The sequence below is a fragment of the Sus scrofa genome, chromosome 4 (assembly GCF_054392235.1).
Source record: "Sus scrofa isolate SSC_HxYL_T2T_F1_AM1 chromosome 4, Sscrofa_HxYL_maternal_Yorkshire_Landrace_v2.0, whole genome shotgun sequence".
Lineage (NCBI taxonomy): Eukaryota > Metazoa > Chordata > Mammalia > Artiodactyla > Suidae > Sus > Sus scrofa.
In genome coordinates this window covers 134,188,079-134,205,000 of record NC_139386.1, presented here as the reverse complement: position 1 = coordinate 134,205,000, position 16,922 = coordinate 134,188,079, and positions in this window count along the sequence as shown.

Genomic DNA, 16,922 nt, shown 5'->3' with positions numbered 1-16,922 from the left:
TCCTTCCGTTGTCTTCAAACCCTTCTGTCCAGAGGTTGGTCTCTGAGCATCCGTGTGCCCCGGGGCTGGAGGGACGAGGAGGAGCGGGAGCAGGTGGGGAAAGAGCTGCGGGAAAACCTCTGCTTTGCCTGCGACCCGCCCGCCCGCCACCCGCCCACCAGCAGCCCGCCAGCAGCTCTACTCACTCTTCTTCTTAATGGTTTTTGAAGAGTTAACAGAGGGCAAAAGGCCAAGTTTAGGTTCAGGGTCTAAAGAAAAGTATACAAATGTGCATCCTGCAGCTTCAGCAACTTGGGTTTGTCTCAGTTTTTTTCAAGTCAGGGAAACCATAAAAACAAAAGCAACACAGAGAGGCGTTTCTCAGGGAGCCCTTGCCCGTTTTTGGAAACTGCCTGTCACTCAGGGGCTGCAAGTGGTCCCCCCCGCCTCCCCCAGGAGCTGTGACTAAGCATCCCTGCATCCTTAGTGGATGCGGGAAGGCTGCCCTCCCTGCTCATCCCTCACTGTCTTCCTGATTTTATTTTCTCCCCAATGCATGGCCTGCAAAACCAGCAGCTACTTAAGGTGAGGCTTTTTAAAGGCCCTGCTGTAAGTTCTAAGCCATGGGTTCAGGCTATAAGGTTACACACAGAGACACACCTTGTTTTAAACCCCAGCTCTGTCACCACCTAGTAGCTGTGTGCTGTCTGGGCCATGATCCTTCGCCTTTCTGAGCCTCAGCTTCCTCATCTGTAAAATGGGCATAATGATGGTGCCCACCTCACTGGGTTGGTAGGAAGATTGTGAAAATCCGTGTATACGGCAGGGCCTCCCAAGATGCACGCACACAGCCCGTGCGATTGCAGCATTTGCTAAACACATAAAAAGCACTTTTGAGAAGATTAAGTAAGAAACGTGTATGAAGCCAAGGGGCTGGTGTGGAGCCAGTGACAACGGTTTGCAGCCATATCCTGGCCCTCCTGCCCCCACCTCTGGCCGCCTCAGGCCTGGGCACGTGGTCCCGGCCAGCCAGGTATCTGCTTCCCGGTGCCAGCTTAATCAGCTCTCAGAAAGGAAGGGCCTCTCCGGCTCTCATGGTTTCTGTTCTTGCTTTGCAAGTGGAGGCTGGGGCTGAGCTTCAGAGCCTCGTGAGGGAGGTGGGTTTTCCTCATTTACTAGCATGTCCTTGGCCTGGTGTCGGGACACCCCAAATATGCTCCGAAGCAGTCAGAGGATAACAAGATCCGCGGTACTGTACAGATGACTCACTAATTTGACATTTGGGGATTTTTGCAAAATGTTAGAGAACGTTTGACAAGCTGCAAATTGCTACATCCATAAAGTGCATTTGACTCTGAGGATGGGTGACTCTCCCCTGATGTGGCTACATTTGTTCCTGGCACCAGCTGTTGTGTCTTGACAAGGTGGCTTTTGCTTTTGTTTTTCCCTCCTGAGGGATTTTTGAGGAACTTTTTTTTTTTTTTTTTTTTGGAATTCTGCCCTGAAAACATAACTAAAATTCACCTACTACGTGTCAGGTGTCTTAACATCTTTTGTTTTGTGTAATCTCCCTGGTAGTCCTGCCAGGTGTGTATCCTTCTCCTCTCTATTTCTCAGTAAGGAGACTGGAGTTCAGAGAGGCTGAGCCACTGGTTGAAGGCTGCACAGCCCCCAAGTTCCTAAGCTAGAATCTGAGCCAGGGTCTGCCTGGCCCCGTCCAGCAGGCGAGTGTCGTTGGATCCTGTCTGGGGTGCCCGACGTCGGAGAGGCAGATTTCTTGGTAAGGCTTTAAACAACTGGGCCGTGTCTGAGGCCACAAGCCTTGCTCCGCGCTGTTTTAGGGTGGGATCTGAATGTGCTGGTAATCTAGGGCTTTGAGGCGCTTTCTCTCATCGAGACATTGTTTTCGCAGTCGAGAGAGGAAAGATGCGTCCCTGGAAGGGGCTTGGCGCTCGCCGTCTCCCACCCCGGCGCGGTCATCACCCCTTGTTCTTTCACTGCGCCATCCCCCGTCCCGGGCAGGTGGAGCGGATTCCCCCTGCTTCCTATTGGCTTCGGCTCGGGGAACAGCGGGGGTGTGTGCAGGGGCCGGGCAGGAGGAGTCCAGGAGGCTCTGGAAGCGGGAATTGGGGCCCTTGGGGAAACCACGGTGCCTGGGGAAGAGGGGTCCTTCTTGGGGGAACCCAGTTGTATGAAGGGCTGTTCCAAGAAGAGGCCCCCAGAGAGGCACGACCCATGTCCCTGGAGCAAAGGCCTTGAAGCCTCTCTGCAGTTTCCTTCTCAAATGAAAGTCGGTCATGAATCCAGGAGGAGGCGAAACTCCTAGGAAATCGCACGTTTCCTGCGGCCGGTTCTCCCTGTCTCTGCAGGTGCGGCGGGCCTGCCGGGAGGAGCGGGGAGTTTCTCCAGACAGAGGTGGTGCCCTGGAGCTTGCCTTCCTTTGCTTGGCTGTGTGGTGTATGTGGTAAGCGCTTAATAAATGCTCGTGGAAATGAAAGGCATCCTGGAACAAAACGCATCTGGAGCATCCAGCACCTTGGGCCTCACCACTCTGGGTACCAGAGGGTGGGTTCTTTCCTTCTCTACTCAGGTTGCTTTGCTGTACTTTTAAGATCTATTGATGGAGGGAAGACACAAGGACGGAATGTTTTGTCGTCGTTTTTATTTGATTCATCCCAGTACTAACGGTTGTAAACTGTAAAGAGAAGAGAACTGGTCCATGGCCCTCTATTTCACCTAGTTCTGGCCGTGCTTGGTGCCTGGCGCAGGGATGCAGGTATGGACCCCTGAACGTGAGGTGGAGGTGGGGTGGGCACAGCTCTAGCTTGTGAATCAGTGGGCCAAGGATTTGGGGGGATCTGGCTTCTTTTGGCTTCTCTTCCTGTGCCCCCTTTTCTGCACAATCGGAAGATGCCGCAACGCTAGCCGTTGCAGCTCACTCAAGAGCACCAGTTCCAGATGCCAGTGGGTGGATGGCCATGCTTAGACTTCTGGGATTACTTAGCCTAGAAGTGGGCGAGGTAACGCTAGCCCCACTTGCAGTGTCATCACGCACTGTCCAGTGGTGTCCCAAATGTCACCCTTGGAGGCAAGGGACAGGAGGCCTAGGGAGTGGGACATCACCCTACTCACTGGAGGCCTTGCCACCAAGACGGGCTCCGTTTCTAACAACCCATCGAGCCAGTTCAGCGCGTGGGAGCTCGGAGCTCATCTGTAAAACCGGGAGGTGGCGTTAGATGCCTCCTGAAGTCCCTCCCTGGGCTGGGCCTCTTCGAGATCTGCAGTCAGGGCGGTGAAGCCCCCAAAGTGTCTGGCTGGGCACTGGGTGCCGCCCGGCTGCTCCTGGGTCTGCACAGCCCCGCTGCCGTGGGTCTGCTCAGCGCGCCGCTCTGGGCTCTGCAGAGGGGCTTTCCTTTCTGATGTCCCCCCAGCCACCTTTCTCGAGGCTCTGTTCCCCCGTTTTGGGCAGCTCGTCGCGTTGAACCTGGACTGTTGCGGGAGCCGTTCTCCCAGCCCGACAGCCCATCCTCCTCCCCACCCGTGGCTTCTGCTGAATGACCTCGTTAGTGCTCTAATTACATGTTGCTCCTCAGAAAAAGCCGGGCCGGGGGTGGGGGTGAGGTAACGACGGCCAGGCCCGAGCTCAGACGCTGTAAACACACTGACTGAGCCTGCCTTCCTCCCCCATCCCCACCGGGAGCTGGAGGGTTGCTCTAGGCCCCTTTCCCCGTCTCTCCTCTCCTTCCCGTTACCTATGAGAAGGTAAGAATATCGCCTGCCTGGTGCGTCGGTGGTAGCTGGTAATACATGCATTTGAAAGCTTAACGTATATGGAACCCTGTGTTCCCCCAGGGGGAGAAAAACAAACACCAACATTTCCTGAGCACCTACCATGTGCTCACGTAGGTGTGTGTTTGTCTTGCAACAACCCTCCAAGCTTGCTGTTATGTGTGATGTCCTAACGAAGAAGCCCTTTCGGAGACGCGGAAGTATTTTCCAAGGCACGTGGCAGAGTTAGGAATTGAACCCTAGTACACCCGACTCCAGATCCCAATATCCTGGGCTACCTCCCTCTCCATCCAGTCATTCAGTCATTCAACAAACATACGCTGAGCTGTAGCTTATGGCAAAATATAATCACATCATTTCTGAGTCTCTGTATTACTCTTTGAAGCTTAATTCTCCAGCTTCCTCAGAGGAACCTAACCCCAGTGGGCTCTTCCCCGTAACAGCCTCTCTGTCCTTTCATGCGTCCGCCTTGGGGTTCAGATCATAAATCTGAGTCTCGGGACCCTGGGAGCTGCATTTAAAGACTAGCCTGAGTGAACGTCAGGTTTTTCGTTAAGGACACTGAGGTCCAGTGGCTTGTGGAAGTGGTGACCCTTTCACTCCGGTACCTTCCGGGGTGTCCAGCGTGTATCTGAAGTTACACGCTTGGCGTGTTGAGAAGGGCTGACCGTGTGCTGTGACGAAGGCGAAGAAGTCTCCCTGCTCTGGGGCCGTTCACCTGGAGCGGGGCTGCTGCACGTAGAGATTCCGTTCCCATTGTACGCAGAGGCTGATTTGCAAGTGACTCTGACCTCAGCTTGTTAACGACACAATTTCACGGGTCAATTTTTTTGTTTTTGTTTTCTTTTTACAGCCACACTCGAGGCGTATGGAAGTTCCTGGGTTAGGAGGTTGAGTCAGAGCTGCAGCTGCAGGCCTACGCCACAGCCACAGCAATGCCAGATCCTTGACCCACTGAGAGAAGCCAGGGATGGAACCTGCATTCTCACGCGGACAACGCTGAGTCCTTAACCTGCTGAGCCACACAGGAACTCCATGGGTCAAGTTTTCACAGCAGAGTGGAGCAGCTCTCTGAAGTATGTGGGGTTTCTCTGAAGCCTCTTCTTATTCTTATTCTTTTTTTTTTTTTGCCTCTTTTAGGGCTGCACTCATGGCATATGGAGGTTCCCAGGCTAGGGGTTGAATTGGAGCTGCATCTGCCAGCCACAGCCACGCAGGATCTGAGCCACATTTGCGAACTACACCACAACTCACAGTAATGCTGTATCCTTAACCCACCGAGCGAGGCCAGGGATCGAACCTGCATCCTCGTGGATGCTAGTCAGATCTGTTAACAGCTGAGCCACAACAGGAACTTCTCTCTGAAGCTTCTTGTAGAAAAGTAGAGGCAAATGCTTTTACTTATCCCTGCAGAATTCTCTCTGCCACATTTTTTTAAAGGTGGCAGATACAATATGTTACGTGATGAGACATGTGTCTACACTAGACAAAATACACGATGTGCTCGTAATAGTAACAGGATACAACTTTAACCAAGCCATGAACTTTATGAAAACCGGGGGTCTTAGCCATCCGATTACTAATTAGTATTTCACCATAGAAGTTGGAATTTGGCAACCAAGCTTTTAAAAATGTGAGCATCATTTGTTTGACAGGCTGTCAAGACACTCCCACAGGCTTAATGTATTCGTTTATTCTATAGTAATCAAGTTGTTATTATAACTACAAGAAAACCGGAAAAACCAGCCTTTCACAGTCAAATCAGCCGTAGGAAAGAAATGAGAAAACCCCCGCAACTTTGAGCTCTTCTCTGAGTCTATAGTATGTTTGCTGACTTGGGCGCATGAAACAGCAGGAAATCATCATTGCATATGATCACAGATTCAATGATTCCGCTAGAACATAATAAGCTTGTGATACGTATGCCTCGAAATAAATGATAGATCCCATCGTAGAAAGCCAACTCCATATTCCACGCTTATTAATTTGGGAGAACCGGTCCCTTCTTCTGAAAAGAAGTCGTTAAGCTGCAGGTTTCACCACCGAGTAACTTCTGGAAGACGTCTTCAAACCTTCTAAAGTCATTCACTTGTATTCCTCTTCTATTTTTAATAACCCCAAACATACATGGGGATGCGAACACACCTCTAGAAGTTTCGAATGGCTGGACAAAGCAGTGTTAAAAATTCAACAGCACTAATTACTAGCTGAGCAGTATAAAAACCTCTGGATAAGTGTCAGCCGAGGAGATAAGCTCTTATCTTAATCTAATGACTCCGCAGACTTAATTTGTCAGGCCAGCCTAGTTGATGAAAAACAGGTTTCTATTCTCCAGTGTTAGCGGGAACATCTTTCCAAATCTTTGAAGTTGGATGGTAATACCATCAGTGTCATCCTGTAAAAATCTTGTGACCAAGCCAATTTAATTCCCATTGTCCTGTTACACTAATTAAAGTTGTTCCCCCCCCCCGCCCACCCCTGTTGGACAAATATCTAAGAGGAAAGGCAATATATTTTTAGCCCTTCTACATTTTGAACTAATCACCCTCAACTCCCAATGTCTTGTGCTCTTTTTCATAGGGCTGGAACATCAGGGACCATCTGTCTTCATGTAGGGAAGCTGAGATTTCCAGAGAAACCCATTAATTCCGAGGAATGCAGGCCCTGAAAGGCAGCATAGCAGAGCTGTGAAGAGGGGAGGTTCTGGGGCACGAAAGACCTGGGAAGATTCTGCTTTGTCACTTTACAAGCTGCGTGAGCTTGGGTACATTTCCTAACCTTTCTTAACCTCAGCTGAACCATCTGTAAGCTGGAGGGTGATGGTGAATGTTCCCAGAGTGAGATGAAACAAGGCATGCGGGATGCTTGGGTGCCCGGCCCTCCGGCCTCCTCCAGCTCAGCCTTCGTCCGCTCACTGATGCCTTCATTTGTCCCTCTGCCCAGGCTCGAGGACCCACTGAGTCCTGACGCGTCTGGCACACGCGCCGCAGGCCAGAACGAGAACCCAGAGCAGGGCTCTTTGCCTTCGAAGGACCCAGCCCGGCCCAAATTCTTTCTGGGCTTCGCGTCCCACCCGGCCTGACAGCCCCCAGGGAATTTCTCTTGCCAACCTTGCTGACCCCCTTCCAGCTCAGTCTGCATCTCCGTCCCCTCCCTTCACTGGCGGGAGAAAATGGACCAGCCCTGCCTGATAATTCCGCTTGTCACTCCTAGCGTCTGTTTTCAGGTTGCACTTTCAGGCTTGGCCTCTCCTCTGCGGACTCCCTCTCCCCTCCTTTCCTGACTCTCCATCTGTCTGTGTCTGTCTGTCCGGAAAGGCCAGGTGTAGACGGCTGGGGTTTGCCCGCAGGTATCCCACCCCCGCCCCCAGCCCTGGCTCAGGTGTTTGCAGAAGGGCAACATCTGGCACCACATCCAGGCTGGCAGAGTCTCAACCTTGCTCCTGTTCCCTTTCACTCTGCTGCATTTCGGTGAGAATGGAGGAGCCTTCCATGTGGCCTCCCACAGTTTTCAACCGCATTTCTTCTGAGTTCTGCCTTTTGCTTCAGAAAGACTCCCACGTGGTTTCTTTGTAAAAATATAATTGGAGCGTTTACACTTGTTGAGATAGTTTTCTGTTCCTTTATTGTGTGTGTTCTATTTACTACCTTTCATCTTTTGCTGTTTTCCTTCTTTCTTATCGTGTGGGCTGGTTGAGATTTTAAAATTCCTTTTTCTCCTGTTGCTTTGGAACTCGTATTTACTGTTCCTGTGTTGCATACCTGCTCCTAGACTTTTCACATACATGTTCAATCTTATATTTTCCCATCAAAGCTTAATCGGTATCTCCATCTTTCTCCACTGGAAGATTGAACTGTCTTATTTTCGTCTGAGTAAACGTCCACTGATTTTACATTAGAAAGATCTAGTATTTGAGTTATACCTGGTTTATAAACAGGAATTATTATTATTATTTATCAGCAATAATATTATTATTTATTTAGATTTCCTAACTTGTTTTACCAATTTTTTCCCCACACAGTTCCTTCTTCCTCTAAGGTTAGTTTATTTCTCTTACTGAATACCGCTTTTAGTTAGCATACATTTTTTTTAAAAGGAAAGAGCTTGGGGTCAATCATTTTCTGAATCCCATCTGCTGAAAGGAAGTTTGTATAGAACTCCAGATTCGCCGTATTTTTCCTTGATGCTTGAAAATTATTCCATAGACTTATTACTTTTTTTTTCTTTTTTTGGCCATACCCCCAGCATATGAAAGTTCCTGCGCCAAGGACTGAACCTGAGTGGCACCTTTGACCTATGGCACAGCTGTGGCCACACCAGATCCTTAACCACCTGTGCCAGGTGGGGGATAGAACCCGCACCACAGCAGTGGCCTGAGCTGCAGCAGTGCTCCTTAACCTGCTGTGCCACAGTGGGCACTCCTTCCGCAGTCACCGTTGCTAAGTCCGCTGTCAGTGTTTTTCATTCCCTTGGCAGTTGTCTCTCTTTCCTCCCCAGTTCTTCCAAGTTCTCTTGAATTTTGATGTTGTCCCCTTGTTTGTTTTTAATGTATCTGGGAGGGATATTTAAACCTCGATGGGCTTTCTCCTCTCAGAACTGACAAGTGTCTTCAGTTCTAGAAAGCTGTCCTCATCTCTCTCTTCTCTCCGCCTTGCCCCATTCTTTCTAGTCTTATGAAACTACTATTATGCGATACAAGTGGGAGCTTTTTAATCATTTCTCTATGCCCCGTATCTCTTAAATTTTCCTTTTATCCACCCCAGCTTTTAATCTTTTTTTTTTTTTGATAGCTTTTTGAGTGATTACTTCAGTTCTATTGGTTTGCCCGTGTCTAATTTTTAAACTACCAAATGATTTGTTTCATAAATATTTTTAATTTTCAAGATTTATTTTATTTTATTATTTCCTGGTCTTCTTTCATGGATGTTATTCCTTCTTTTATGTTTGAGGATTTTAAAAAGCGACTCATTTTCATGTCCTTGCCATATTGCTCAAATATCTCTATTTTTGGGGAGTTTAACATCTCCACTTTTCTGGTGTGTTGGCTTTCTCTCGATATGGATTTTAAAAAATACATTTTTGAATTTTGTTAGTGAGCTCTTCCTTTCATCTTCTTGGGACCGCTGCCTTCCTTATAGGGATGGTCTCATGGCTTCTGCTCCAGCCACTAGCCTGTTTCTCATTGTGGCTCACGTCTGAGACCTAGTTGGATCCTTCACTTTGCAGAAATGGTGCAACTCTGGAGCCTTCCCCTGGAGGGTGTGTAGACCAAGCCCCTAGTTCTAATACAGGAGCTCAGTCCTTACCCGGATATGGGCAGGTGATAGGAGCTCGGTCCTTATGCTGGATGTGGGCAGGTGATAGGAGCTCAGTCCTTATCCCAGAAATGGGCAGGTGATAGGAGCTCGGTCCTTATCCTGTACATGGGCAGGGGTGTTCTTTTTGGCTATAAGTTTGGGCTGACGGATGGAAAGAGAACAGCAGGCATTAATGAGCATGAAGCCTTCTAGCCTTCTAGCCTCATTTGAGTCGTTTGTAACCATGTTGTTCGTTGGAAAGTCAGCTTTAGTTTTGACCTAATGCCCTGGTTTCTCATTTGCTTCTCTTGCTTTCAATAACTCTTTTTAGGAAGACCTCTCTGTTTTTTGTGTTTTTCTTCTTTATTTTTTTGTTTATGGAATGTGTTTCTTCCTGTTTTTAAGTATGTGTGATATTTTAAAAATCCTTTTCTTTTTTAAGTCAATAGTGTATGAAAGCGCTTAACATCCTTTTTTAACAATACAAACTGTTTCTTAACATTTACTTCACCGTACTTATAAATTACTTTTTATTTCCTTATTTACAATGGCTTAACATTTTTATGTTTATATTTTATTCCATAGTACAGCTGTTTTATTATTAATTTAATTTTTATTTTTATAAAAGCAATGCATGTATTTTATTTTAAAATCATGTAGTACTAAAACGCTTGTAATGAACTGAAATGGTTTTCCTCCTCACTCTGAATCCTATGCCCAAGAGACAACCACTCTCAATTCTAGCTCTTTCCCCTGATACTTAACTTCATATTTCTAATAATAGCTAATACCGGTTACCATGTTATAGTCACTGTACTAAGTGCTATTCCTTCATTTAATCCAAATAATATGCTTGTTTCTTGATGATAAATTTTAGAAATATTTTATTGTGTTTTTGCCGCAGTAGATAAAGCTTAAAACTCTTCTATATGCTCTTCTTTCCCTTTCCACGTATTTGTTTAAATAAAACAATTTTAGTTTCTTTATTATGCACATGCAAATATTGTTCAAAGATGAGCCCTAGTGAATTACAGATTTCCTTCCTCATCCTACCCTTTATTTCTCCTGGAAATGACAGTTGCTTCATTTTTTTCTTTAAGCCTCATTTCATAGGCTTATGATTAATTTTCCAAATGTTCTAATATCTCTATTATAAATAAACAGTTTTGTCCATGGATTCACACACAACAGCTCTAATTTTTCTGGGGAACTTCTAGAAAATTCTCTCTCTTCCTCCAGTGTGGGTTTTTTTTTTCTTTCTGGAAGATTGCACAGATGTCATTCTATGATGCTTTTGCCTCTCTTCTGGTCTGTTTTCTGGATTTCATGTCTTTCTTTTTCTTTGGTTTATTTCTTGTTGTGTTGACACATGCTTTCTGATAAATTTCTAAAACATTATGTTTTAGTCCTTGTGTGTCTAAACTGTCCTTTTTCTTCCTCCACATGACTGACAGGCTGGGAATAGGATGCTAGATTGAAAATCATTGTCATTTAAAGTTTTGAAGACACTACTCCACTCTTCCAACATCTGGTATTGCTGTTGTTGAGCCTGATGTCAGCTGGGTTGCTTTCTTTGTAAGGGGCCTAATTTTCTCCATCTGGAAGATTTGTGATCTGCTCCTTAAGCCTGTATTCCATTATTTCCCAGGTATTCTGAACTCATAGCTATGTACTTCGGTGTAGTTTTTTTTTTTTTTAAATTGGAAGGGGTGGTTGTTGTGTGTATGGTCATTACTGCTTAATTTTTGGGACTGAGTTCAATTTGCATGTCAGGAATTTAATCCTCTGCTATTATCTTGGTTTTCAATTCTTTTAAAATTTTCGGACTTATTTTATGGCCTAGTGTGTACTCTACCTTGGTGAATATATAGCTGCTCTTGAAAAGAGTGTATGTAGAAATATCTATCCATAGAAATTAGGTCATATTGGTCGTGTTGTTCAGATCCTCCAAGTATATAGTGATTTTTCTCTCTAGTTCTGTGACTTGTTGGGAGAGGGTATTTAAATTTCTCACGCCGATTGTGGATTGCATGTCTTTTAATTCTGTCAATTTGTCCCTTTAGTGTTTTGAAGCTTTGTTATTATGTGCATATACATTTCCGATTATTACGTCCTTCTGATAAAATTACTCTTTAGTTATTGCGAAATGCCCATGTTTGTCTTTGATGGCCTCTGCAGTGATGTCTATCTTCTCTGTTGCTCACCCGCCGCTCCACCTTTTCTGTGCTTACTGTTTGCACAATATGTCCTCTATAACTCCATTCACTTTCAGCCTATGTGTCCTCATACTTAAAATGTGTCATACAGTCTGAATATTGTAGGATCGTCTATTTTAAAAAGCAAGTCTCATTATTTCTGCTTTTTTATTGGGCAGGTTAGTGCTTTAATATTTCATGTAATCAGTGATACAATAGGCTTTAGTTTGTCCCTTCTGAATTTTATTCCTCTTATTTCTTTTCCTTCTTCCTTTTGGATTATTTGGAGATTTAATTTATCTGTTGGCTTTTTAGTGGTACCGCTTTGCATTGTTTTAATCTTTGCGTCTAAACTAGTTCTGTCTGTATCAGTCAGGGTCCAGGGTCCGATCAGGAGATAGGAACTACACCAGTTGTTGAATAGAATTTAATGTAAAAAGTGTTACCCAGGTAGCTGAAGGAGTAAAAAGGAGGTGCTAAGATATCATGCAAGTGGGATGCATCTATCACCCTTAGAACTGAGAGAACAAAAAGAGATTATGATCATTGAAACTTAGAAGCCTAAAGGAGGAGCCCCATGGGGGTGAAAGTCAGACCTCTGAAGAAGGGGATGCTTGGCTTGTATTGGTGTGTCTGCAAGAGGAAAAGCCTGGGACCCAGACCCTGAAGAGGAGAGCACATGCTGGCTGGCCTGCAGTGGTGTCTTGGAATGGGGGAGGCAGTGCAGAACTTCAAACTGGATTTGGCTGCTGTTACCAGAAGCGACTGCCTCTGATGAGGTGAAGATGTATTGCTGGGGCGATGCTGGAACCACAAACAGACAGGAAGCCCACAGAAAGCAGTAAGTTGCAGACAGGAAGTAGTGAGACCTGTCTTCCTTCTCCAGCTTTGTGCTCCTCTAGCACTCCTGTCAGGAAGCCAAGGGGCAGAGCAAAAACATTTGCAGAGTCCTAGCCCAGCACCATCAAGGGGAGAGTGAAAGGGTGGGCTCGGAGCTGAAAGATGCATCCCTGGTCCGTCCCAGCCCAGCATCACCAAGCGGAGGATAAAAGGGCGGGCTTGGAGCTGAAAGATGCATCCCTGGTCCATCCCAGCCCAGCATCACCAAGCGGAGGATAAAAGGGCGGGCTTGGAGCTGAGAGATGCATCCCTGGTCCGTCCCAGCCCAGCATCACCAAGCGGAGGATAAAAGGGCGGGCTTGGAGCTGAGAGATGCATCAATAACTGGTCCTCCTTCCTCTGATGTAGGACCTCTTTCCTTTCCTTTTATACCAAAGATTCCTTCTCTTAAGCTTGCTCATTCTACCCATCTCTCTTTCTCCTCTATCCTTCTTGTCTCTTGCTAACCTTTTATGATCAGCAAATATCAAAGAGTCTGCCACAGAGGAGATCGGAGGTGCCCCAGCGGTCTGCTGGGTTCATGGTTATACGAGAGAGTACATGATAAGTGTGAAGTGAGCAGTGCAAACTCTAACTGCCGTAGAGGCTCAGAGGAAGAGGGAGAGACCGCCATGGACTTGGGTGGCTCTGAAGGCTTCGTTGATGACATGTGTCTCGAGATGCGCTATGACAAATGGGGTGGGTTTAAATACATGGAGAGAAGGATGATGCAGGATGGAGGTAGAGGGCGCAGCATGAGGTGTTGGATGCTTCGGGGACACAGGCATGGCGGGAGCAGAGGCTTCCTGCAGGAGTTTGAAACTAGCTCAGGGGTCGAGGTCCTTTAATGTGTCACCACACTGGAGAATCGTCAAGGAACAATGGGGACATTGTCCCGGAAGAGCGAACGAGGAAGCGCTGATGGCTTTGTAGGCAGGGAGAGGTCATGGTGAAGACAGTCAGGCTGCTGTGCAGGACGGTGGGGTGACATTCGTGCCTCAGATCTTGAGCCTGTAGGTGCAGCAAAACGGCACTGCCTTTAATAGGAATCGGGAGATCAGAGAGAGAAACAAGTCTAGGAAAATGTTTTTAATGGCTTTGGGATTTTGATTACACCGCATCCGATTTGAGAGGTCACATTCCGAATCAGGGAAGTGCAGAAAGTGCCAGGGAATGAGTTGGGGGGAGTCTGAGAGGTTGGAGGGGCATCAAAATGGTACAGGAAATGGCGAGGGAACAATTCCAGGTCAGCACGAGGTCGTCTTTGCCTCCAAAGTCTGAGCGACAACTTCAAGAGGTAGGCAGTTCTCGTTGGTTTGGTTTCGTCAGAGGCGGCCCGTGAAGTGAGGGATGGACCAGCTGCCTGTCACTTGACACCCCTCTGGTCCACCTTCTCCCTTGTCGCGGCAGCCACGCTACGTTTTCCTCTTTTTGAGGCCCCTCTCCCCACCACCGGAAAGGAACCTGGGTTTATATCTAAATTGTGACAAAGCCTGTGTCTCTGTTCCACTTTTGTAAATGATGACTTTTTTTTTTTTGCCTATTTTGTCCTTGAATCGTGCTCTTTCGTTTCCAAGGAAAACAATTTTATCATGAAAAACAAAGACTTCTGACACATTCCAGGGAGGAATTACAATACGTGGGTGAGAAAACGAAACCCAGCTGGTAAATGGAGGGATAGGCCTGTTCAAAGTGCTGTCATTTCCTGGGTCATCAGAGCCTTGCTGCCCCCCACGGGCGAGGGGTTCTGTTTCTTGCCTTGGTTTCTGACTCCACTGGAGCAATTCTGTTGCTTTCAGGAGGAGCCCGCAAAGCCAGCTTCACTCCACTCACACGCAACTTGAGCAAACCGCCTGGGCTGCCAGGCACGCCGGAGATCCCGAGGGGACGACTCTGCAGAGACCGAGGGCAAAATGATCAGTCCAAGGAGACAGTGAATTTTAGTACAAAAGAGGTCAAATGTGCTTTATTTCCAACACCAATGAACCAAAAGAGCTGTAACAATCATCAGAACAAAACACAGAACCATCAAACACGCCACGTAAACGTGGCTTGTGTCAGCTGAGATGGGCCTCGTCATTAGCCAGGGAGACAGGCTTCGGGGGGCCTAGGGACCGATGGAGGACCTTTTCAGGTTGTCTTTATAGAAAAGGGGGTTTGAGTCATCAAACAGAGAGATGGATTTGGAGAAAGGAGCTGGAATAGAAGAAAAGCAGCTGAGGGGGCCGGAAGGTGGTGCTGGGACTGTACCACAGCTCCTGCCTCTTCTCGTTCATCAGCATCATCTTGGGAAGGCGCGATGCTGGGACAGGGTCCGGGCCACGCCGGTGGCTTCGGAATCATCCCTTTCCCTGCGGCTGCTCAGGCTGAGAGCAGTGTTCAAGGCCCGCGGCCGAGGTCCAGGTGCTGGCTCTCTCCCCTTGCCTCGCTTCCAGGAGGGTTCCCTCAGCAGGTGGACGGTCCTCTCCCTGAGCCAAACACGAGGACTCGTCAAAGGCCACTGCTCCTGGTCCCAGTGCGGATTTACTCTGCTCTGCGAAACAGCTTCGCCCCTTGTCCTGCGTCTGATCCAAGGGCTTGGAGGAGGGCAGGATGAGGCTCAGACGGGGATGCTCCGCGTCCTGCAGCCTGACTGCAATGAGGGACGAGCCCTCCACCCTCCCCGTTCTTCTTCTAGGTCGTAATTACCAGGATGCTTGGTCCCCTCTCTTCAGTCGCCCGTGCTCTCTGCCGTCACTGCATCCCGTGCACACGTCTGTTACTGCTTTTCACATGTAGCACGTGACACGTCCCTCGGCTCTCCACAGACAGGACGGTGGCTTAATTATCTGTGAATCTCCGGTACCTAGATCAGTGTTTAGTATTTATATATTGCGTGAGTGAGTTTACATCTTGAGTGAGTGAATGAATGAAAGAATGAAAGCCATTTATAATGAGTGAATAGTAATTAAATTGAGAATAAGCTGTCGACATGTATCCCTGCTCAGGAAGAAGGGAAATGCCGTGAGACTTGCATTTGTGAGAGGAAACACTGCAACAACTTTTACCGTACTTAATGGGGAGAAGACTCCAGGGGTACTCCTTAGGCTACTTGAGTGGGATCCAGGGCTGGAGTGGCATTTTTCTTCTTTCTGTTTTGGCCGTACCTGCAGCACATGGAAGTTCCTGGGCTAGGGATCAAATCTGAGCCACAGCGGGACGTGATGGCGATAGGTAACTCATGGCATCGGGCTGGGGGTCGAACTTGTGCCTCAGTAGTGACCCGAGCTCCTGCAGAGACCATGCCTGCTGAGCCACAGTGAGACCTCCTGGGGTGGCGCTTGGATCTGAGCCCGCATGTGTCTGTGTAGGACACATTTCAAGGCAAGGATTCGTAGTTCTTGCTTTGGTGTGCTATAGGGTTCTCCGTACTCCAGCCACTCCTTCCCCTTTTTTTAACTTCTCCTTGTCTTTCATACTGGCGGAGATGAGAAGGGACTCTACCTGTTCTCATTCAAACATGCTGTCCCGTTGTCAGACCACGTGGGGTGCAGGAAATGCTTTTCTCCCTCCGTAGGTTTTCTTGAAGTGTGTGACCGTGGATTGGGCGGGCTACATACTTGAAGGAGAAAGTGACTTTTGAAGTGTGTCAGTGTGTGTTCGTCAAACGATCGCGTGTGAGGGATGATGGCCGGTGAGGAGCTGGACTTTCCCAACCCTCCCGCAGGCATCCTTTGTATCACTGCACCCTTCTCTTGAGCCCCCCTGGAAACCTCTGGGTACCAGCGGATGGCCATTCAAAGACGTGCCAGGAGCCGTCATCCCATCCTATGTCCTCAGGCAGGCACCCCCGCTCCCTCTCTGACCTGCTCACTTTTTGGCTACGGAGCCGGGGAGCGTCCCGTGGGGAGCTTGCACGTGCCAGTCCACATCCTTCACTCCCGCCCCTTCAAGGCTTTCCTGTAACATTTTCTGATGGTGTTTCTGAGCACATGGTGTCAACAGCTCTCAGAACTGTTAAGTTTTCTATTTATCCCCAGGCCAGGAAAAGGCACAGATCACTGCAGTGTAAAATTACCAGTGGTTTTGACAGTGACCTGGAAGAACTACGGAATGAAGAAATTTAGCCTTGAAAGCAGAGGTCCAGCCCCAGGCCCATCTTAACCAAGAAGTTCTGCTCAATTATACAGGTCAGGAGACGTTCTGCTGGTCCTGAAAATATTGAACTCATCAAACTTAAGTTGGGGGTTGCTGACACCTCTGATGAATGGCCAGTTTTGGACACCAAGTACCGTATTTACTTGTTTATTTCCTCCTCTGTTCCATTCCTACACAACCTTAATTTTTTTTGGCCACGCTCTTGACTTGTGGAAGTTTCCAGGCCAGGGATCAAATCCATGCCATGGCAGTCACTGCAGTGACAACACTGGATCCTTAACCCACTGTGCCACAACCTTCATTTTGAAAAGTAATTCCATGAGTTGAAATTTGCTTTTTATCTCTTTTGTAGGGGATCTCCAAACCAGCACAGACCCTTTTGAAGCCTTAAAAATTAGTTGGAATATGGCAAAAACTGCCTTATTCGCTGAAGGTAGAAGGGGAGGGAACTGCTTTGGCCAAGCCTTAGAGAGGGAATGTCATAATGGTTACTGGCTTAGGCCTTAGCGCTGCACCCCCTGGGTCGAACCCTCGCTCTGCCACTTCCTAGCTGTGAATCTGTGGGCCTCAGTTTCCACGTGGGGATGGCAGCAAGAATGCCTATTAACTAGGGCCCTGGTTAGGTAATAGGTATGAAGAATTTAGA